This window comes from Balearica regulorum, chromosome 9 (assembly GCF_011004875.1).
Source record: "Balearica regulorum gibbericeps isolate bBalReg1 chromosome 9, bBalReg1.pri, whole genome shotgun sequence".
NCBI classification, from domain to species: domain Eukaryota; kingdom Metazoa; phylum Chordata; class Aves; order Gruiformes; family Gruidae; genus Balearica; species Balearica regulorum.
This window is the reverse complement of record NC_046192.1, coordinates 20988053-21012112: the sequence shown is the minus strand read 5'-3', so window position 1 is coordinate 21012112 and position 24060 is coordinate 20988053. Positions and strand designations below refer to the sequence as shown.

General features: G+C 44.0%; 1 protein-coding gene across 6 annotated transcripts in view; it reads left to right on the top strand.

The window, feature by feature from the left end:
- Nucleotides 1–24060, top strand: part of LOC104641379 (calcium-activated potassium channel subunit beta-2) — a 154213-nt gene that overhangs the window by 24698 nt on the left and 105455 nt on the right. The gene's annotated exons all lie outside the window — the stretch shown is intronic.

Genomic DNA, 24060 nt, shown 5'->3' with positions numbered 1-24060 from the left:
TCGCTTCACAAGGGACTGCTCAAAGATGTGAGGTTAAAAAACCTGTACTGCAATAGGAAATGGTGGGAAGGAAATCACACAAGAATACAGATTCATTTAAAGCTCAGTAGGGAATGGATAAGGATAGAAAAAAATAATCTCAGAGTGAATTAATGCTGCCAAAGGATTTAAAGGGAATATGAAAGACACTTATTATGGGGGAGGACAAGCAAAAATCCTAGAGAGAAAGTATGTCCACTAATTAGTAAACTAGGGTGGGTATGAAACTAATGATGACTAGAATCTATCTTTAATGAGACAGATAAAAGAAATCTGAACAATTCAGAAATGAGGAAAAGCCAACAAAATATCTTTTCTTAGTAACATGTGAGAAAATACCAGAGTGACAATGAGCCTATACATAAATCAGCTGATGCAGATGAGCCTTGGTTATTGGGGGGAGTGATGAAAATGCCATACTACACGTGATTATTTCTCTTAATTTGCGAACAGAAGACTAAGAAGTGACTAAAGAACAGTGTATACAGATACTTAAAAGGAGAAATAATTGATCCCAAAACATTGGTTTCTGAAAACCTACCTTTTACCCTTTCTAAAATAATCAGCATTGCTTCGGAACGCAGTGAAGGTGAGGAATATGAAGGCAACTGGTGCAACCCGGTCCATCAAAAGGTGCCCGCAGTGGTCCCTGGGTGGCTGCAGTCCCTTGTGGCAAAGGCCACTGCTGCCCAGCAGCTCGTTGCTCCTAAATCTGTCATGAGACACCAGGCAGGAGGTCCCCATCCTGGCCAGGCATCGTGCCACCACAGAGAGTCCTGGGAGTGATGCCTGGCAGGGAACAGGATGCTTTGCAGATGGTGCTGAGCAAGATGCGCCAGTCCACAGCTTTCTGAGGTATTTTATGTGACCTTGCCACAACACAAGAGCAGTCGCTTTCAGCAGGTGGTGGGACCACAACTCCTGGCTGCAGCCCTCCAGGGAAATTGCACCCCAGGTCAGTGTGGGGGATCCCAACCATTTTTTGGACAGAAATCACAGTCCTGCCTGGGCTTGCACTGATACCATAATGACAGAACTGCCAATTAGCTCAGCCCACAGTGCAGGATTAACATAATAGTGCCCCCCAAACACCCATTTTTAGAGGCATTGACATACCCAGTTACCTTGGAGTAATTCTGGTCGTGGGTGTCTGGCTTGCCTGAGAGCTGGCTCCGGCAGCACGAACCCTCAGACAGCGTCGGTCTAGCAAGAATAAATCTCACCAGACAAAGTTGATTGCTTTTTTGATAGAAACAGAAAATTAACGGATGAAGGGAATGCTGGAGCTGTAATATATTTGCATCTGAGTAGTACATTTGATACTGTGCCTCATGAAATCTTTCTAGAAAAATTAATTTAAATCAGCTTGGAGATGAACGCTGTCTTCTTGATGGAAAACAGGCTGGAAGGCTATAAAGAGAAGTTAACAGTGAGTGGCAAAGCATGGAGTTGAAGATGAGGAGACCATGGAAGAACCACAAAGCTTATTCTTAAATAAGTTCTATTGAATATCCTCACTGTTCATCTAGAAATGGAGGAGGAAGCAACATTTTAATAAGATATGCAGATGAGATGAATTTAGGAGGAACCAAAATCATCCATAAAAGGTGCAAACAGATCCAGAGAGAGAAGCAGCTGGGTCAGGATGCTGCAAAATGAATTCAGAGTTGGTTACAGAACGGGAGAATTTGACCAGTTTTCCTGTTAACAGGAACAAACCAGATCAATCAATATTCATTGGCAGGAGGAAAGGGGGTTTGCGTGTCTGCTTCTGCAGATGTGAACCTTGCTAGCCTGAAGACTTACGAAAACCCACTCGTACCCCAGCATCCTTCCTAAATGGGAGATTTTGAATTACACGTTCAGTTTGGGTATTTTCTAAGTTAGTGACATAAGGCAGGGGTTTGACTTCCACATGGCTGACGCTGCTTAGACTTCAAACTGCAGTCTTCAGCACAGATATGCACACCCAAAATTACTTGCTAAAAAAAATTTCACATTTAGCATTTCAGAATCTGCCTGCTAAATATCTGAAACAGAGCAGTAGGGGAAATTCCATCTTCTCCCTCAAACTTTGTGGGCACAAGTTAGACCCAAGTTAGAAATGAGATACAGCAGCAAAAGGGCGGTGCCGTTCGGGGCAGCACAGGTTCAGACCACCTTTATGCTGCTTTGCTCTTTCTGCACCTGGAACACTCTGTTCAGTTCTGGAAAACTCATTAGCAAGGAGATATTGAAAAATTGTAGTGAGTTCAGAGAAGAGCAACAAAAATTATCAAGGGGATGGAGAGATTCATTTATAAAGAAAGATTAAAGGAGCTAAATCAGTACTGGAAGAACTGAATTTGTAATATACTGTCACTCAGAGAAAAATGGCTACAGAGGGACATTACAATCTAGTGCTGAGCAGTGTAAACACCAAAGACACGGAAGAATTAAGTAGCATGGTAGGGTGTAAAAGAAATTATGAGGAGTCGGAAGCAAGAAAAGGAAACATGGACTAAATATCCAGAAAAAATTCCTGACAAGTGAAACATTATAGATTGCAACACTCGAAGTTAGAGTGACAAAAAAGCCAGATGATGTGCAATGGGAGATGATCACCCAGTCCCCCAGGAGAGCCAGAAGATCACTGTGCTCCTTACAGCTTTCTGTAGGAATGGCACAGATCCCTAGCACAATGAACGTATGAAGATGTATGAGACTATTGTTCACTGTGAGCTGTGGTGACCGTCTAATTTCCTTCATATAATTTCAAATTTCCTCCAGTGACCATTTGTTCAGAATGAAGAATTCAGAATCTGGTCTCTGGACATTATTTTCCTCGATCATCTGAGAATTTTTATGCTTGATGGTATTGTGAGACCAGACACACACAGAGGTTTCCTCCTCCATGTAAAATTTCAAATTTAATCTCCCATACTTACAGTCACTTGTTACCACTCTACAGAAATGCACCTTTATGTTCTTAAGCAGAGCTGCTCTGTGCCAACAGCAACAAGCTCAGGGCAGATATCCTTAATGCCTTGTCCAAGCCAATACAAGTTATTCTTCAGGATTTCAGCCTCCTAAGGATTGTGTACCTAATGCAACACAGCATCTTGGATTTCTCATTTATTTTCTTTTACTTCGTACGCTGTATTGCTTTCACCTCTCAAATATTGATTAAGTCAAGTCAAAGCCTCGTACTAACCAGTGCAGCACAGTTTGCATTGTTATACACATGTACCAATTATAACTGGGCTTTGTGAAGTAGTTTGTGAGCTATCCGTTTCCAGAATTAGACAAGGTCTGCATGTTTTAGCTGAGATCAGCTCTTACGTGTTCAGTATCACCTAGGCTCTGTTTACTAGTAATTTTCTGTGTATTAGAAAATGTAGTTCGGCCTTCCCCCACTCCTAGTGATGTTTAATTAAAGCAATTCATGTGAAGTAAATCAGTTTCCATGAGTGATTAAACAAAGGGAAAGATCAGGTGCATAATATCTACCTTGGACATAAGCCTATACTATCAGAGGAAAAAAGTGGAAATAAATTAAACTAAGCATGTTCCAGAGTACTGTTTGCCCCCACCCAAAAAGTAGCAGCCCAGGAGAAGCTGGACACTCTCGTAGCACTGAGAGCTAAGTTTTTCTGTCACTTGCACCATGTGAAACTCCTAAAATGAGCAAAGCTTGTAGATGGCTTGTCTGGAGAGAGAGCGCAGACTGCTCTCCGGACGGTGGCAACGAGTGGGGCGAATTCTGCATACCTGGTTCCTGGCAGCTGCCAAGCATGAATTTCTAATCTTTGCATAAAGCCAGAGATATAGTCAAATGACTTTGTATTACTGTCATTTGTATTCTGCCTCCGGACACCTTCATTCCTCTTGCTTTGAATAATATTTTTTCAACCTTGTCTTCTCATTAAAATTTCCTCTTCATTATAGCACATTTCAATATCATTTCCTCCTGAACCAAGCACAGGGTACAGCCCAACTAATAAGAAATGCATGATCTGCATTATTATGCACACATAACCCATTATAATTGAATCTTATTCCATTTTAATTGCATGTGTTTACAAACACTGTGTTCACTGCACCAGATTATGTATTTTAGCTGATTGTGCCATTAATGATTGAAAAGCCAGTGCCATTTTCTGTTAAACCCATTTCTGGCTTGCATAACAAGTGACGTAACATAAAACTCTTCTGGAGAGTCACAAGATACATTTCAAACTTTCTCTTGTTTATTTCTGTGTTGAGAAGAGTTCTCCCTAAACTGAAACCATGCATCTTTAGAAATGCAACACTTCGTATCATTCAAACCGTCTTCAGCCTTCCAAAGTGTGGCAGGATTTTGGTCAAATACTCATTCGCGGTTGAATTTGGAAGCCAAATTTATTTTAGCAACAGAGACTTTCTTCTCAGTAATTTACAACAGCCCCATCACCCAGGCAAGCCCAGCGCTTTTGCATTTTCAGAGAAGAGCTTTGCACCCAGAGCTCCCCCTTTTGTGACTGTGCTTAAATGCCCCTACCGAATGCCTGGCAGTTTTGTTTCTGGGCAATGCGATAAGATCAGCCAATACAAAAATATTTAGGCAATGGAGCTCCTGGGACTTCAGATACTGAAGAGAATTGGAAAATTTGGCAGCACACTGTGCTGTTTTGGTGCAAGGTCAGTTAGATAAGGTCAGTCAGGATGTTAAATCTAGCCACTGCCTAGTTTGTCATCAGGTTTTATAGCAGGAACAAGGGAGCCTGATAGACCAGAGTCTCCAGAAGAAAAAATATTAAAAACAAACCAGTATTTTCACCAAGATTTATAGAAAATGTACTTCTTTTTATTATGTGCCTTTTCTCAGATACATTTACCCTGTGTAGCATTAACAGAGATAGATGTGCTGTATCTGGGCTCTGCTCAGCTTTTTCTTCGCATATGCTTATCCTGCTGCTCTTTAAGTGTCTATGCAGGACATATTAGTACCCTAAAAGCTGTCCTTCAGACATGAGTAACACCTTGCCGAAGATGCTGACAGGACCACCAATTGCAAAGAGTCCTCAATACTAGCGATGCTTTTTGCTACCACTGCATCACAAACCCAGTGGCTTTCCCTTGAGCCTCCCCCGTTCAGAAACTCGTTAATTGGGAGTTGACTTCATGGCCCCAACATGCATATTGGCTTGTTAAATTTAATCATCATTGAATAAAAGACTATTACGCTAGTGAAGGAGAAAGAAAGGGTTTGCCCTAAGTGGAAGAGAGGTTTTGGCAGAAATCAAAATGCAGGTGATGTGCTCAGCATCTTCAGGATGCGATTGTTTATGTCTTTGATAATAAATAATACATCACAGGCATTGACAAACGGAGCTTCACAACAGCCTTGTGAAGTAAATCAGCAGTTGTTATCCAGGATGGAGAGGGAGATGGGGCATAAAAAGGTTAAGTGACTTGACCGAGAGGATACAGCAAGCCTGTGGCAAAGTGCAGCTCCTGTGATGCCCAGGTCTCTGCTGGTAACCACAAACCCTTTCCCTCCCGATTTTCTTTCGGCTGTTACCGACTGCAAAGGAATGGCCACTGATAATGCATTTGGATACTAAGTTGTCAGGAGGATGTGAAGCCAGGAGATAAATTAATGATTTTTATGTTCTGTGATGGATTTACAGAGAATCTCAGAGGCTTTAATTTGGACAGTCTGGGTTCTGCCATGCCTTTTTTGTTTCATCTATTGGATTTTTGATAACTATAAAGCTCTCCAGTGGGACTGGGGATCTGAAGTGGTTTGGGGTGGAATTAAGCAATCTAGTGTGATTCTGTGTTTATAACAGGCAGGCTTTTGTTTTGCGCTTGTAGGAATTTGGGCAGGAGCTGTGCTCTTGTTATTAATTGTTGTGCATTATGACTCATAGTAAACTTACTGCATTGTCTAAACTATTTTCTAGGCATCATTAAATGTTTAGAGGTTTCATATATCTTAAAGTGTGAGATTTTGTCCACCTTTACACATTCGCGTAAGTAGGGATGGCTCTAAGATTATATATAAGGAGGTACGCTGATAATGTGGAGGTGATCTTGCAGGTGTTTATGTTTACTATGATTTATGGCAGTTTGCTGTGACTTGAAAACACTTTGGGCTGAATCAGTTGAATTCACAGTAGAAGCAGGATCTCATTGCTCTAACTGCCTTGTCCCTTCTTCCTTCCTTCCTTGCTGGCACGACATCCTGCCTGCGTGGCCGGTCACGGCCAGACCTCTAGTCCTACAGCTGGCTCAGCGCAAGCAGGCCATGGTCATAGCAGGCAGTTCTGGTGAGGTTTGCACTCAAGAATTTTTTTTGCTTCTAGGCTAGAGGATACCAGCACGCCCCTCTTTTGCAAAGTTATTCCAAGCCTGTAGTCAGCACCTAGTGCTGATCAAATGCTTTGCTATCCTGTGATGCGAAGTGTGGCAGAAGTGAAAAGCATTACTATTATTGCTGTCCTTTGAAATGTAGTCCCTAGGGGAGCTGACATTTGACGGATTCACTGCATGTGGTGAGGTCTGCTGTCAGCCTGGGAAGCCAGGATTCATGAACGGTGGCTCAGGGATACTTTGTGCTGTGCATTGAGGAGGTAGCGCTTTTGTTTGTGGAGAACAGCTCTGCAGAGCTCTGGAAGGAGCAGTTCCTGTAGCTACAAGAGAAGAGTTGGTACAAGGTCAGAGCTTATAGAAAGGGCAAAGAGAAAACAATCCATGCATGCATGCGCCTGTGTATATTTGCATACATGTGCATATGCAAGTAGGTTTGTGGATATAATTAACTCCGAGGTTCCTAGATGCATTTGGAGAAAAAAGTAGAAAGTTGCAGAATACATGCTCATCTTTGTGTGAACGCAACTGCATTAACCTTAAATGAGGAAAGAGGAGGGATTTAAAGCACTGCAATAAGGCTGTATTGAGGATGAATCCCTTGCAAAATCCTTGTGCTAAATCAAACTCATTTTAGTTAAATAAGCTCATAAACTCCTCCATCACACAAACTATTATTTTTACACTCTCAGTACTAAAAAATGGCCAAATGTATTACCATTGGTTTTAACCCAGCAAATATATTTTCTCCTGGCCTGAGATACTGTCTGCCAAGCTTCAGGACTGAAGCAGATTTTTATGCTTGAAGCTTTGTACACACAAGCCTCTGGGAAAAAAAAATAAAGAAGGGTTTATCACTGACAAGTTGGCACAATCTTAACTAGTGTTGAGCAGCTGGAGAATCTGGAAAGCACATCAGACTTGGAGTCAGTGGGGAAAAGAGGAAATTCTGCAGTTACCAGAGTCTTGCTATAAAAGGAACAAATTAAAGGGAGAGGTGAGCAGGCTGAGCATTTTGAAGATGGGACAGTTTACAGATGGCAAAGCGTATGATAAGACCATTAGAAACCAGCTAGCAAAGTGATTAATGAAGCGGAATTGCCTTTTGGTTCTGGGGATCAACAGTCAATTGCATCAATTGGGATTTTAGTGAGGAAGGTGGGTGGAGGAGGAAAAAAGGAAGAGAAGTGGGGGAAGAAGATCAGTGGCATGCAGAGCTTAAAAAAAAAATGTTTCGGAGTACCTCAAGTGGGAACCTGGACGTGAGGACAGCTCAGCTCCCAGCCCCAGGAATTCCCTGAAGTCCTGAGAATGCCTGTAGTGCAAACCCCAGGGCCAGGGTGGGAGGTCACATCTCAGCACAAGTGTTTCATGTCCCTGCTATACGGGGTGCTCCTAGCTGCGGAGTGGCTTGGTCCTTTAAGCTAATACTCAGGAGCAAATTGGGGGGCTTTCAAACCCCAGTAATACCCAGCGATTAACTCAACAGTGGCTAAAATAAAAGAAGCGTCATGCATGGAAGAATATTTGGCATATTTCCAGGTCTTAGCAAATACAAAACCCCATCAGTCTAAAGAAGCATTAGGAGTTTATGATGTGGAAATAACTGGCTGGTGTGTGACGCATTTCCAGCTTACGGTGAGCCATCTATTAGAAGAAAATGTTTTAGACATTCCGGGGCTGGACTCAACCTCACTGCTGCAGGCCAAATGCCATGAACATGAGGCGAGTGTTTCAGAAACAGAATAACCTACCGTGTGCAAACAAGGAAGACATCAGGAAACATTAGACTTAATTACTTCTCAGCTATTTAGTACTCAGATGAGGTGATAGGGAAAAGTCTTCTGTAATAGCTGAGTTCGGGCAGCTTATGTCTGCTATGGTGTCATCTTTGCTGGCTTCCTCTCATTCTGAGGCATCTACCGGATGGACGGAAACCTTTTACAATTTGACCATTTGACTTGAAGCAAGCTCTCAGAGTAAAACGGAATCTGCCGAAATGGCAAAAGTGAGTGAACTGTTTTCAGTGTATCTATTTTAAGAGCAACAAAAAAAAGGCAGCTCAGTCATGTCCAGCGATCAAGGTCAGCATGACCTTGGGTTTGAGTAGCAGCACTCTATCCACTCCAATGGAATCAGGCAATTCTGGAGAGTCAGGGGTCTTGGAGCACTCCATGGACACCACCTGGTTTTACAAATACCTTCAGCAACAGAAAAAATATTTGCTTTACAAATGAGCAAACAGAAACACAAGGAAATAAAGTCTTGCCCAAGAAGTCAACAGCACATTCAGCAACCACAGAGACTACAACTGCCAGTCCCTCTTTTTAGCTGCATTCTCCTTGGGAGTAAGCCAGGGAAAAGTGTCAGCATCCACATTCACACATATTGCTCAGTGACAAAAGATGGCAACGAATCCTTCATCGCCAGAGTAATCCCAAATGGTATTCACAAGATCCTTAATAATTTCCTTAATGAGCAATTTTTGAAGAGTGTTTCCCTTCTCTAGAGAAGTCATCCTTGGAAGAAAATCTTAGGTAGTTTCAGGAGGGCAAGTCTCTTCCTTCTGTAGCCCTGGAGCTGCCCCAAGGTGTCCGCATTCAGGATGGTGGTAGCAGACCCAACAGTGCACCTCTAACTCCAAGAGCTCCTGGCATTCATACAGACAGTACAAGAAAATATGAGCCAAAACTCAGTCAAACTGAAAAATGGACCTGTGTCTTTCTGTCTTTTAAATACTAATTTTCCGTCCTCTGGGTTTTTTTAATTCTTCTATCTGCTATTTTTGTCAAAGACAAGATTTGTGCTTTTTATTTGACACAGTCTTTTCAATTCCTCTGAAAAAAAGAGAAGCTGTAGAAATATCAGTGCCAGTTACAAAGGACTACAGGAGTGATTCAGTGAAGATCTCTCTGCTGGAGAAGCTCTAGTAGATGTCACACAGCACCAAAAGGAAAGGAGGTTTGGTCTGAGCTCTTTACCTCTGCAAAACTGTCTCCCCTGCAATGATTACAAATCTAGGCTTATTTTCCCATCTTTAACCCTGTGACACAAAGAAGCTTCCCAAAAGCAAATGTTCATTCTTCTCTCCCGAGTACAAGGTACTTCTCAGATGCATATAGAATCTAGACACTCATTTACAAACTTCTATTTCCATTTCAGACAATACCATCTGGATACTGTGCAGTATCCTGAACTTTCTAGAGGAAATGTATGAACACTTGCAGGAACAGAGAGTCCCCTTTGCCTCCTGACTTGATTATGATAGTAAATTTATGGACTTTGCAAGCACCTTCATGCTCAAAAGGTAGGATCAGTTGCTGGATGAGTTAAGGAGATGCTTGCTAGATAAGAACAATACCTTGACTGACATCCTCGCTGCTTCTGTCACTCCTAAGAAAATGTGTCAAGAGGTACTTTCATGGGTAACGACTGTTCCTCAGCTCACCTTTCTTACATGAGCTAAGGAGACATCTACTTTATGCCAGTAGAAGGAGAGTATTTCACTGTGCTCCATAAGAATTGTATCATCCTGCTCTAATCCCACTGCCTGCGGAGATGCATCATTGTGGCACAGAGCTATGGGATTTTCCAGCAGACATGAGCAAGCCCGGTGAAAGCGCCAAGCCAACCTCCAGACGTGCAGTGCATCAGGCTCTTGGTGGTTCAACTAGCAGGAGGCCAGAACTGGGCTAACCACAGCCGTGCAGGTTTTGGTGCAATTAGACTGGAGTTAAACAAGCTACTAACTCTCTGCAGGAGAGTGACTACAAATCCTGAGAGCGCTGGCCTGTGAGCAGTACTGCAGCAGAGCAGCAGCTCTGTCTGCAGCAGCCCGTGCTTCGCTGTGGATGCCACAGCCCTCGGAAGGGACACCGCTCGGTTCAGCGCTGCTCCCCAAACGAAGGTGGCACAAGCAGGAGCAGGTGGAGGTCACTTAACAAGAGAGACCGAGGAGGGAAAAGAACTGCCATTGCTGAGCGATGCCTGCCTGCTCCACCTTCTGCTGCTGCTGTTTCCTGGGAGTTGAGGATCAGACCAGCTCTATTTTCAGGATATAGATAAAAGTTTCCGTCACAGGTCATGAATCTTTCAGTTGCAAAAAAGCCTGACTCTTTTTTTCTGCGGTGCAGGAACAAGAGAGCAGCCGCTCTGCTGTGCCTGCCAAGCTCAATGTTGCCTGGCTGGAGTGCCCAGCTCAGAGCAAGCTGATTCTTTCATCCAGAGGCCATAAAGATGCTGACACCCACGAACGTGCACACCAGGGATATTCACGCATGGGCTCACAGAGCTGGCCTTCAGTAGATATTTTCTATACTCCTGACTTGTGCGGAGTCTCTTCTCTGAGCCCTCTTCAGCCACTGCCTTGCAGGGGGTAGAATTTCACAGAAGCGCTGCACAACTAAAGATCTCCCGACAGGAGCAGAAAAACAGAGGGCTGGGAGGGGGTTCTGCGTCACTGAGCCCAATCCGCTGCAATCACAAGCCACTGTATCATAAGATCCCTTTCACCCAGCAGTGAAGCTGTATGTTAAAACTAGTTTGTCTTTACCTCCACCTCTTTGTTGAGAGGACTAATTTAGTGCCTCATTCTTCTGATGGCTGGAAACCTCAGAATTTCCAGCCTAAGTTTATCCATGACCCATTTATACCTATTTGTTCTTGTGCCAATGCTGTTCTTGAGTTTAAATAGCTCTTCTCACTCTCCAATGTTAACCCTCCTCCCCCCTGCATTATAGACAGCAATCACATCTCTCAAAGCCAAATAAAGACTGCATTTGCTGCATTTATCTGCAGCTGTCCCTATTTTAACAGACCTTTTCTGAGCTTGTGTGCCAGGACTGACTACCTGGTGCTCCAGGTAGGGTCTCATCAGGCCCTGGATCAGTGATCTTCACATTGGATCTCTGATGCATCATAGATTCACAGGTTCCTTCTCCAGGGTCCCTTGGTGCACCCCAGAACAGATAACTTCACTTTATTCTCCTTTATCGTTTCCAAAAGATGGGCCTCATTTCACAGAAGTAACGCATGGCATGATTCCCTCAGTGCCCAGCCTTGCTTTTTGTATGATTACATCCGTCGTCACACTTCCATCTCTCCTGCTGCAGCCCTCAAGACCATCCCTTTGTTTTAATACAGTTTTTTGGACCTCCACTATTGTGCTAATCCACTCTAATTTCAGCCACAAATGTTAAAGCTTCTCCTTTTGTGCCAGAAACATTAGAATTATAAATGCAATCAACCTCCCCCTCCAACCCTAAAGGGATTCCAGGGCAGCCACTGCACCCCAAACTTTCCCAAATACATTATAGACGGTCCCTAACTCTCCAGACATTTCCTGCACAATTCCACTAATCCCCTTTTTCTCCAGTTTGACTAATCTTTCCACTATGTCAAATAGTTTGTAGAAGTCCAGAGAGATTAAATCTACTGCACTGCTTTTGTCAAGAAAATCAATTATCTTATCAAATAAAATCATCAAATTCATCTGACACAATATACCTTTGGTAAAGCTGTATTGCATTCTTTCCTTCAAAAAGAAGTCCTTCTCCTTCATAAAGCTCCGTTAACATTGAGGTCAGACAAACCAGCCTTTAGTCACATCGATCATATTTTTCTCTTAAAATATACTAAGCAAGTACTATTCAGAGGGTGACGGGGACAGTGCCCCGTCTGGAGGCAGATTCCCTACGTGTTGGCTTGAGCAAAGCAACAGCAGAATAGCAGCTAACCTCTATTACTTGCTTTTCCTTTTTTTTTTTTTCTTTTTTTCCTACTTTTTTTAATGTTTGGAGTTTTCTACGTTCTTTACTTCAAAAGTAGTTTGAAATCAGGTTTTTACAGTGTCAAAGTACAGAATCAGGGGTTTAGGAATCAAACAGACCAAGTTCTAGAAAAGTAATATAAGACATGTAATCCCCTAAGACAAGCAGAAATAAAATGCTGTATCTTTTCCCATGGCAATGAGGGAATCTGTTCCCTAAAACAGGCCGGAGAATTGCAAAGTGCACAGAAGCAGGTGATTAGAAGTGAAAATAAAATTGAGAATATTATATGTGTTTTGCTTAGGTTTGATCCAAAAGCTTCTGGATGGTGCAGCTAACAGGCTACTAGATGTTCACAGACTTCTGGCTGGGGATCTAATTCTTAAGCATCTCTGTATCCTTTAATCACTCATGGAAAAGGACCTGGATTTGGGGACCCGATAGGCTCCTGTGTGCAAAATTTATGTTAGCAAGTTATTCAAATTAACATCTTTTCTCTCCCTTGTTGTCCTTCCTGCCTTGATCCTGCCCACCAAGAATTCCTTTTCCTTTGCTCAGCCAGTGCAGCTTTTTGACTTCGCCCCCTCAACCCTTTGGTGCCTCTCCTTATTTTGGTGATGTGATGTGCCTCTCCTTATTTTAGGATGGCCAGATGTGATTGTATCCTGACAGATAATAAACAGCGCCGGCTTTTCCTAGATCTAGTCCATGAGTAAGCCCTAAGTGCATCCTTAGCCCACGAGAGGTGCAGTTTGTCTGAGGGAGGCAGATGGGGCAGAGGAGGGTGGAAGGCCAGGAGCTGAAGGGGTTTCAGTCCCAGAAATTCTGTGCCTCGTGCAGGTCACATCGCATCTTTATGCTTCGTTTTTGCTTTCTCGTGGCTGACTGTCCATCGTGACGATTCTCTCTTGAGCCTGCTCCTTACTACCCCTTTGTTCAGCACGGCCCTTGGCCGGGGCTCTGCGTCTCACCTCCCTCCTCATTTTTAGCATCCCTGCCAAGATGTAGGAGCACGAAGGCCGTTTCGATGGCTACTGAGACAGAGCTCCAAGCCATACCGTACAGGACTGCAATATGGCATTTTACTGGTCATACTACATACAAACAATAAAGTTGAGTTAATGAAAACTAAGAAAAATGACGGCATTTCTCTCGAGCTGTTTTAGGACAGTCTCAAACAGGCTTGTATGGACAATTAATCTCCTACTCTTACTATAAAAAATGAATGGTCAGTGACTGGAATTAGAAGAGAAAGTAATGAAACTGAAACATGATTATGATCAAAGACAGACACTAATAGGATACCAGAGTCCAGTTGAAAGTTCAGACAAACTTGAACTTAGTGGCAAAGAAAACCCCACTTAATTTTCTCTGTTGCACAAAACAGCTTTATGAACCTAGCAGAGAAATTTTAGGAAATATGATTATGCAGGGTAAAAAGCTCTTGTCATAATTAATCCAATTCAGAAATCAGATGCCAGCAAAGAGGGAAATTTCCTTCTCATTTATATTCCTGTCAACCCACTGAAATCAGAACGGCTTCAGGAAAGTGTAAGACTTCCTTTGTAAACCTATATTTCTTGACAGTGACTGGGCTCATACTTACATTTAGGTGGTTGTCCCATCATACTGAAACATTATTGAGTGTTATTATTAAATGGACAAAAGATCCCCAGAGCAAAATCCCACTTCTGGATTTAAGTTTTTAAGAGTAAAATGCGTTCGTACATCTAGAGTCAGGAATTATAGCAGATAGTAGTAATTATGCAGTAGAAAATATGTCTCATATATATCAAATCAAATATATAAATGTAGACTCTTGATCCTCTATTTCATTAAAAATGGTTATATTAAAAATTAATGGAATGTAATTTCTTCACAGTATCTCAAATATTTCATATGGGCCAAGGAATGTTCTAGTAGCTGAAATATCAAGAGGCTACTGAAATAAAACACATGAATAACTTTGGGCAGGCAGTGTCTTTTTGTTCAGTGGTTGTACAGCTCTTGACACAATGGAGCAGTGCCTGAAAGGGAACCCTGAAAGGGCCGAGACGTCCAAAATAATTAATGCACATGATTGATTTCTTTGCAAAAGAGAGGAAGGAAGGAGCTGATCTTCAGCTTTTGGACTCAGACCCGTGCTCCTCATCGCGGTGTGTGGGACAGACGTCATTTGCTACCAGTCTGGTAACGCTGGGTTCCTAACTGGCTCCAGGACAACGATCCTTCATGTTATCCCGGTTTTGGCACGGCCCGGTTCTGCCCGTTTCCACCAGCACAGGCAGGGGTGACTCCATCGACTGCCGGGGAGCTGCTCTGTATTTGAACAGGTGGAGCTGAGAGCTGAATTGGGTCTCCATTTCTTCACCCCTTGGAAATGCATAATTTGAATTTCCCCTCATGTGAAATCCAATCTTGACAAATATGCTGAAGTGTGTCATTACTGACCTCATATATGAACACAGCCCCTGCCTCGGCTTCCCCCTGAGTTTTCTTACAGAGAGAAGAGGGGGCAGGGGCAACGCCACCGCAGGTGCTGCTGGCTGCCCGGCCCTGCGTCGGCACGCACCTGCACCGCTGCCAAGCTCTGCCTCCCACCTCTTTTTTGGAACTGCTTTCCACGCAGACAATTTAAACCCCGCAGGCAAGGAAGATGCCCATCCCCGATGCAGGGCATCGAGGCTCTCGTGCCTTGTGGTCTGAGGGAGGTTTCGATGTGCTCTTCGCTGGGAAAGGCCATGCCAGGCTCAGGCGGGAAGCCTGGGAAAGCAAAGCCCTGTCACAGGCTGCTTCACGCTCCAGGGCCATCCCCAACGTCCTCCCGGAGCTCCTCTGCGACAGCTACCCTGTACAATGTCCCATGCACACCCACAGGGAGAGAGCGAACTGTGCTTTGGTACCAGATAGCAGCTTTCACGCTTGGCAGGTGCCCCCCGAGCTCACGTGGGCTTCCCGACCTTTCTGTAGCGGCCAGCAATTAAACCCGACCTGAGCAGAGGTTTTGCATTGGGCCAAGAGAGACAGAGATGCTTTGCTTGTTGCTCCTGCTGGCATTAACGAGACAAGCGAAGGCGTGTGATTCTATTGCAGTTCTTTACCTCCACCCTGCAGACAGCACCGTGTGCCTGGGGAGCCAGGCAGGTGCTCCAAGGAGTCGCCTTTGCTTTGCTGGGGGATTACGTTGGAGCTTGCTGCTGGAGGCTGAGCATGGCTGAAGCCCCCCAGCCGGGCAGGGGTTAGTGAGCCAGCTGAGCGCACCGGCGAGGAGAGTGAAGCAGGAGCCAGTGGGAAAAGAAGGGAGAGAGTTGGTTTAGTCTTCTGTGCAAAAATAATAGCAACTCTGGGGGTATGGAAAAAGAGGTAAATAGACGTGCTGTGCAAGATAAACGGGGCCCTGGGGATATTCGGTCCTGCACTACCAGATCCGTCATGCTTCCTCCAAGGGGTATGGCATTTCCAGGGATTGGGGTTTTTTACTAGTTTACCGCGCCAAGAAGTATTTGAAATATAGGCATGAAAACTAAGTAAAGAATACATCCTTCCTGTGGTGGCTGTGAGTGGGAGGAGAGGGGATCAGAGGAGCGAGCCAAGGGTTAGAGATGCGGCATGTGTGTCTGTCTGTGTCTGCGTGTGTATGTGAGACACATCAGGGTGCTTTTATCTTTAAGCACAGGCAGCTGAGGCCAAAATGTGTCCCCAGAGCCTGGTCCTGCAACATCCAGCTGGGCACACTGGAGCTGGGGCATTATTTGCAGAAGTAAAGACTTTCTGGGACTCTTTTTCCCGATTTTTTTCTTTTTCCATTCACTCACCATTAAAACATAGCTGGTTTCTGTGGCCTAAAGCTCCAGCTGGGAGCCCCTGCAATAGCAGGGTAGGATTTGTGTACTGATGGACAAATCCTCACACAGTGCTTTTTGCTAAGGATATGGCCCCTCATCCCAGTAGGGATGAACTCCACAGCTTGCGGTGCATCTTCTGTGCCTCTCTTAGAGTCAAGGTTATTTCTAAGAGTCCCAAAATAGAGCAAGTAGACACAAAAATCTAGACAATCTACTTAAAACTTCTCAGAGCAGAGAAAAGGTCAGATTACAGGTGTATTTATGGACAAGCTGTTCCTTTTTCTTTTTTCTGTTTTTAAAATTACCTAAAGTGGAGAAATAATGAAACATTACTTCAGTAGGCATAATGAGTATAAAATCATTTCAAACAGATGTAAACAAATAGTGTTAGGTAATTAAAAACAGAGATAACTCACTGGCTAAATTCCTCTGGAGTCCTCTTAACTTCAGCCTTTGATGATACATTAAAATTTTTGCATATGCAGAATTGAAAAATGTATCAGAGAGGATGGAAAAAAGAGATTTCTTTTATCAATGAAAAAATGTGTGTTTATGCCAAAGGAGTATCCCTGTAGCCTGTGTTAAAGGCAAAGCTTTATTGTTCTGCCTTTTCCCTCTTGGAAAGCATCTGCTTGGTTTCTAAATATCTTTTTTTTTCCCCCAAATCATTTATCCATAAGCACATCCTGCATCTTCAGCTGCTGTGATGATGGGGAAGAGGTGGCAGTTTTGTACAGGGGCTGTAAGTTTTTCATGGGGGCAGGAATAACTTTGTACGAAACCTATATATCTTTGGAAATGTATGTTTAAGACCAAATGCTGCCCTCAATGGTATAAATCCCAAACAACTCTACTTCAGTAAATACAGTCAAATCCCTCTAGTCACTCCAGATTTACACAGGAAAACTGAGAAAAGATTTTGAACCTTGGTGAATTTTTGATATTCACAACCATAAATCCTCTGCCAGTAGTTTTGGCAGTGGCCACACACCCTGCAGCGGCGTGCCCTGGTGCAGGTTAAGCCCCTCTGAGTACAGACTATAGGTCAATAAAATTAAAAAGCCGCATCTTGTGAGAGGTTTCTCCTGTCCCTGCCAGCACGTGATTTCTCCAAACGGGCTGGGCTTTGAACTCAGCCCAGGCAGTGTCCCTCCCGCTCCTCAGAGGCTGTGAAGCTGCCACCAAAATCCTTCTTCGCCCGCCATGCAGGGCTGCACCACCCGCAGCATCCCACATAAGCATCCATGGCAATCATGGACCCAAGAGCCAGGGACATCAACACAGGGGACATCAAGACAGGGCTGGGAGAAAACGGAAGAAAAATTCCCGAGTCTTTCCTGCCACCCCATTCCTAGGCCCAGCACAACCCTGAACCATCCCAGAGGATACAAACCCCTGGCTCCGTGCACAGTCCTGCATCCTGGCATTAGCATGAAGGCAACCATGTCTCCACAGCCTGAGAGGAGATGAGGGCCCATCACGGGTGAGCCTGTTATTCTGCCCTTCCTGCACAGGCATGCCCCTGCACACCTCCGCAGCTAAAAGACAGCTGCTAAACGCCAGAGTGAGTATCGCGAGACTCCTCAGGGTAAGAAAACCAAGAGAGGTCTGTGGAGTCAGTGAAGTTGTGACAGCTCTGCTGGACCTTGATGGCTCTGACATCCTGGACATGTAGGAAAAGCAGCCTTTCCTTCTGGGTGCCCTTTAGTCCAAAGAAGAAAAGTGAAATGGCGGCGAGGTGGCTGTGAGGACGCTGCCAGGGAGGTTGTGCATTCAGGAGCAGATGCACGTGAGCAGCAATACACAGCGTGAAACACGCTGCACAGTACGGAGGCTACTGAGGCAGTTTTAGGCTCTTACTATTCTGAATTTAAAGTTTATCAACAACACTTAACATAAGCTTAACAAGACTGAATTTCAGTTGTCTTCGTTCAATTCTCAAGCAACGCTCGTAAAGCGCTTTATAAAGGCAGAGGATTATTCTTGGCTTACAAATAGGGAAACTGAGGCACAGTGCTACAAAATGGCCTCTCCACAGTGCAGATCCTGACTCCCAGACTATTTATCTATCCGCTTCTGTTACTGCTTTATTGAAAACTCCCCTCACTGGGGCACTGCGGAGCGTGCTCCCCTTTGTACACTCTCCCACAACTTGATCTTTCACATCTGGAGTGCAGAGCTTAGCGTACAGCACCAAATCATCAAAAGAAACCCAAACAGGCATTTCACTGATGCAAAAGACCTTTCAAAAAGAGAGAGAACAGAAATAGAAGCATGAGCTTCATCAGAGAAGTGACTATTACACCAAAGCAAAGCAGCAGCTGAGTAAAGAATAAAAGGAAGAACAGATTAAAGGAGATACTTGAATCCTGAAGAAAGGAGAGCTCTGCATAGCAAATGATTTGCAGGGGGGTGGAAACAGGCGAGGAAAGAATTATCTAGCAATATCTTGCTAAAGTTGCTGGAGAAGTAATATTAACATAGAAATAGGAAAGTGGGGACAAAAAAAAGCCATCGAGAGTTGGTGGTAAAGAGTTAAGCACTGTATGTAAAATCAGAGAGCATCTAAGTGGCCAATTTGGTTTTTCTGTGAAAGGTGACTAGCACAATGCATTACCCATCACAAAGCAAGGAAATCACAGCCATGTTGATTGGAGCAGTGCTTCAGGAAATTATTGAACAAGCAAGAAACAACCTCTGATCATGGCATTCCAGGAGAGGAGTAAATTTGGAGAATTGCACACAGAGCTTAGACCAACATGGGCTGCAAATGTTTGAACAGTAATCCATTGCTTAACAAATGGGAAAGCAGCAGGCAGCAATTGCTGCTCAGCAGAACTGTTGAGAGCAGGAAACCATCTCTGCCCAAGAGTTGCACACAAAAATCAGGCTTTGAAAGCACTGGAACCGATACCCAAACTGAGGAGAGTAAAATCACTGGAGCGTGAAATCCTGTTGGAATTACTCAACACTTGTGCTGGAGACCAGCCCCAGCAACTGGGTGTGCATCCTCAGATACATATTTTACTAACCTTTAAGCAGTAAACGTTCACTGGGCGCAGAAAGCGGCATTGTGTAAGCAGCCCCTTTTGTTGGATTCTGTTTTGTTGCTGTTCAAACTTACAGTCAATCTTCAGTGATTTACTGAGGAGGATTGGGCACACCAGAAATCATTTAATTTCATCATCTCTGCCAAAAGAATTCAATAGTTTACCCATTATTGTGAAAGATGCTCTTTGAGTCTGGATTTTCCTTCCAGGTAATCATAAAAAGGATGCCTGACCTGTATCTGAGCAGAAAACATACCGAAGTCAGTGGAGTGGCCCCTGTTTGCAGCAGCAGAAGCAGTCTAGAGAGGGAAAAAGGTTTATTCTGATGTCTTTGCTGATTATTGTCTTAGGTATGTCCCATCTCTGCTGCTCCTCAATACCACTGAGGACTAGACACTGTGGCAGTATTTGGAAGCTTTGATGTCTCTGACAATTAGCTGTGCTTTATGATATATTTGCTCTAGGTAACATCCCAACTGGCAAGTATTAATTAAACTGGAACATCTAGAAGTGCAGGAAAACAGTAAGCTCTTGAAGATGGAAATGAAAGCAAAGGAAGGGTTAACCAGTCTTTATTTTTGTCAGCAAGTATACATACTCTGTTCCCCATCCGCCCCCATAAAGTATGAAATGTAGCAGATGTTTTGAGAACAGCTAGCCTGATCTATCAGCCTCTACATAAATGAAGGTTGAGTTAGTGAAGAAGAAGGCAGAATAATGTTTACAAGGGAAGAGCAAGAAGATTTCCGACACCTGGGCAACTTAATGATGGCAGATGGCAAAAGCTGAAGGCAAAGAGAAGGAGCAACGCGCACCAGCAGCTGTTGAACAAATGGGGAGTAGAAAGGCCTCCGCTGAAACTGTGCGGGAAGAATTTAATACTGGCAGTTCTGTAAGAATGATAGTGTGAATATGCAAAGAGGAGCCTGTGTTTTAACTCCTCAGACAACTATCATCAAAAGTACCCAATGGATTGTCAACCAAGGAGATTTTCACAGCAAGAAGCCATCTATTTGCATCAAATACTGTCAGCCTGCAAAGCAGCAACTTCTGGGTCATTTAACAACACTCCAGATGTAGTTATTTTCTCCTAGGCGAGTGGCTCAAAAAAAGCTATGCAAGAAAAAGACAGATTCAGCATATACAGGGGGATAATCAAGCAGCATGTGGAAGTGATTAGCTAGTCGGTGTGGTATAACTCAGTTAAACGAACAAATTTCCAAGACACTTGGGTGTCCTGTGATTCTCAGTACGAGAGAGACTGCAAGACTATGGCCAAACACAGGGTTCATTTCGCCATCAGTAAACAAGTGATTTCTGACTTTATGCTAAAGATGATAGTTTATGACTAGTCACCCAGGACAGCTATTGCACTCTGAAGTTGTAGAAGATGCAGGTGCCGCCTGTTTTACCACAGGAAAAAGAAGGGAGACCAGCCAGAGCTGTAAATGTAGGGACTGATTTCAGCTAGCTTTCTTGATAATTCTGTCATTTAAAAGACAGAAGTGGGATTAATGCGCATGGCCAAGATCACCATTAGGAATTTACCTTTCCCCATGTTGGACTCACCCTTTGTAGGAAATAGGTGTCATCTGCAAAACTCAGTTCTGAGTTCAGTCTCCACAAAGCCCAGGACTATCTAGATGGGTATGACAGAATTTGGCCTCTTCTGAAGGATCCTTCTTCTTGTTAAGACCAATTTTTGTTCACACTGTAATTATACATCCTTAATACGTCACATGTGTAGCTCTGCCAGGCCAATACTGCATTGACCACTGACGCTCTACAGAGAGACCCAACATGGCAGGACCATCAACAGATCATTCCTGCAATTCCTTTAATACACAATTCACACCAAGTGTCTATGGATTAGCGAGACTCCCCACTGCTGTTTGAAAAAGACTCAGCAAGTAGGTAGAAAGAATGCTGTCTGATAGGTATGCAACTTCAAAACAAATTCATACTGTTCCTAGAGAATTTGTCACCACGGGGGAAGAAAAGGTTATTGTATGTGTAACCTGCAGCTTTAATTATATTGTGTACTTCCCTGTGCAATTAGAAATGTGTATTTGTAACAGATAGTTACACTTTCTAGTTATGTATCAAATTCTCATTATAATTAGGAGGACTCATAATGAAATTATGCATTATTTGCTCCATTCATTATATTGTTTGACTTACAGTCAGCATGCAAACTACAAATCTGAATTCTTCCTCTCCTTCATCTTCCTTGGCTGTTTCCTAAGCAAATACTGGTCAGAAACAGATAGAGCCATTTTAAACTGTTGCAACTCCTTTGCAAGCACTGGGTTTTCTCAAAGAGGGTCTACTGCTGCAGAGCTGAGCAGCAATCTCAGCTCCTGCAGAAGTCAATAGGATTTTGCTGATGGAAGGCAAAGTGAGAGCACATGTGAGCCCTCTGTTTCCCAGGGCAATCCTTCTTTGCAATATTCATACAGTCCAGGAAGTCAGAAAATTGCCATACCTGATCAGATCAGTGCTCCATCGCTCTCTGTATCTTCTTTCCAGCAAGGAGCAGATTGGCGTGTCAGAAAAATGCAATAGCAGCAGAGTCGTGGTAAGGATCAGGACTATGCATGCGTCCCATCACTGATGGCAGCTGCTGTTGCTGCTCAGTGATTAGAAAAAGTCTGAGGAAAAGGGGAGTATCTTGGGATATCTCCCAAAGACTGAACCATCTTGAACTAATCAGCCCCTATAAGACCTTTCTGATCATCCTCCATTGCCCTACACCTTACACCTTGAACAGTTTACCCCCCTTTCATTTACCACCCAATGCAAATACACCTCCTTAGTCCTGTGGGTTACGCAGCTCTCACAGATAGTTATCACCTGTTGACCACCAAGTCTGAATGACTTTAACCTACTGCAAAGGATTGAAGCCTTTGGGATCACCATGGCAGGGAGGTCCATGGATAGTTTATTCACTGCATAAACTGTGAATAAACTGGAGCTGGGATAGTCATCCATTTTTTATGAGCCACCTTGTACTCAGCATACATAATTGGTGAACTGTGGACATGGGTGGCAACAATCACCTGCTTTAACCTGTCACTGAACACTCTTGTGTCCAGTTCGGTATTGAAATCTCTCAAAAGATCATCAACAAAGTCAGCACCCCCAGACCTGTGTATCTCCAATAAAAATCTGTATAACGTCTCTTGAACTGCTGTGTCATCCCACTTCCAAATCAATTGCACAGTGAGCCCCTTAGTGAGACAGAAATATATTGCTCAGGACAAGAACTTTTCTTTTTTCCCCTTTTATTTTTTAGTTCCTTTCTGCCTTAAGGTGAATGTAGTACTTATGAAAAATACTAGATAAGTGACAGTCAAAAAATTATTTAAATTATTCACAAAGCAGGTATTGTTCTGGCAGCCATGCTAGCAGTCGGCATGTAATAGTCCACCCTGAGATTTATGACTACAAAATTCAAAGTCCCCTTTGCTCCTACCAATTTTGGGAGCAGCTTGAGGTGCTAATTACCCCTCACCGTAAATTGAGAAACAAAACTGGAGCCCTGAGGCCTCCCCTCCAATACACTGACTGTGTAACGTGCAGAGAGTGAAAAGGGAAAGGGAGGATGTCCGAGAGTGACAGCAAGTACAGGCACGGGGAAGCACAGAGTGCGAAGGCAGCCCTGTTAGGAGCAATGTTGATTCGGGGACAAATGTCCTGCTTGTGGTAGCCCCAGATACCCCATCAGCATCTATGGCTTGCCTGCACCAGCAGCAAGCTTGCCGTCACTCAATAGTTCCCATGAAGGCCAATTCAGAAGGAGGAGAGACTGTGGCCCATGCTGAGCGCACGTGCTGACGTGCTGTTTGGTAAAGCCCTTGGCAGCGTGGGCATCTGGCATGGTGATGGCAGGAAATTATGTGGAAAAAGAGAGGTTTACATTGGCCGCTTTCCCCCTGGGAACAAGGCAGAATTTACCAGCTGGTTCAGCACAGACCAGCAGCCTCCTCTCCTACAAGTTCCAAATAGTCTGTAACAGTCACCAGTGCAAAGAACCGACACAAATCCAAACCAGAGCTTCTCAAAATAGAAAGCTCACACCTTAACCACCCCTCACGTCCCAATCATTTAAAAACTTAATGCATATTTGCCATTAGTGGTCTCTTAACCCCTTCATTCCCATGTTGTGAGGCAGCCACAGCTGGGTTTTCACCATGATCTGCTTTCCTCCTTAATCTCTCTAAAGGCCATTCATTTCTGGGACATCTCCACGTGTGGTATTTTCATTTTAAGCCAGGGGCTGTGAACTGGCTGGTAAACAAAAAGTCAGGCAGGTGCTGAGCAAACAGCAAAAGTCCTAACTCCCCACTTGCTCTCTCCCAGCCTGCCTTGGCACCAGGCTGCCTCTCCGGTCCTTCAGCCCATGTGCCATTGCCGCTGGCAGACACATCTGTGCTGGTGGCTTTTACAGTTGTCCACTAGGGACCACACTGAGATCAGCAACACTGAACTGACAGCAGGTGTTAACAAGCTTTGATCCATCTCGAACCGGGCTGGTTATTAACTGACAACCAAGAAGAAAAAGGCTCCAAGATCTCGGCAGAACACTACTATTTCTGACCCAGGATCTAAAGATGTGCGTGGTTTTACTGAAAACAGCAGTCTCCAACAGCATCCTCTCACCACCCCTCTTCCACACATCACAGGCACTGCGAATGCCGTGCATCACTCACGTTTCTTCTGCTCATCATTATCCTGGGTGCTGTCAACTTGCAAATTTAGTTTGCAAGACCCTGCTATCTGCAAACTGTATTTTCCCTTTGGGGAAGCGTAGCGTACATCTGTGACTCTGTAAATACGAACCACAGTACAGTCCGTACATCCCCCTCATTCGCTTTGTGTCACATCTGCCTTATAGAGTTTTACGAACTTTCAGCTTCCAATCGCTACTTTCACTAACTCCTGCGACAGCCTCAGCTTGCGGTGGGGGCGGATGCTGTCGCGTTCATTTTACCGTTCACATCAGTCGTGAGAGCTACGGCACCT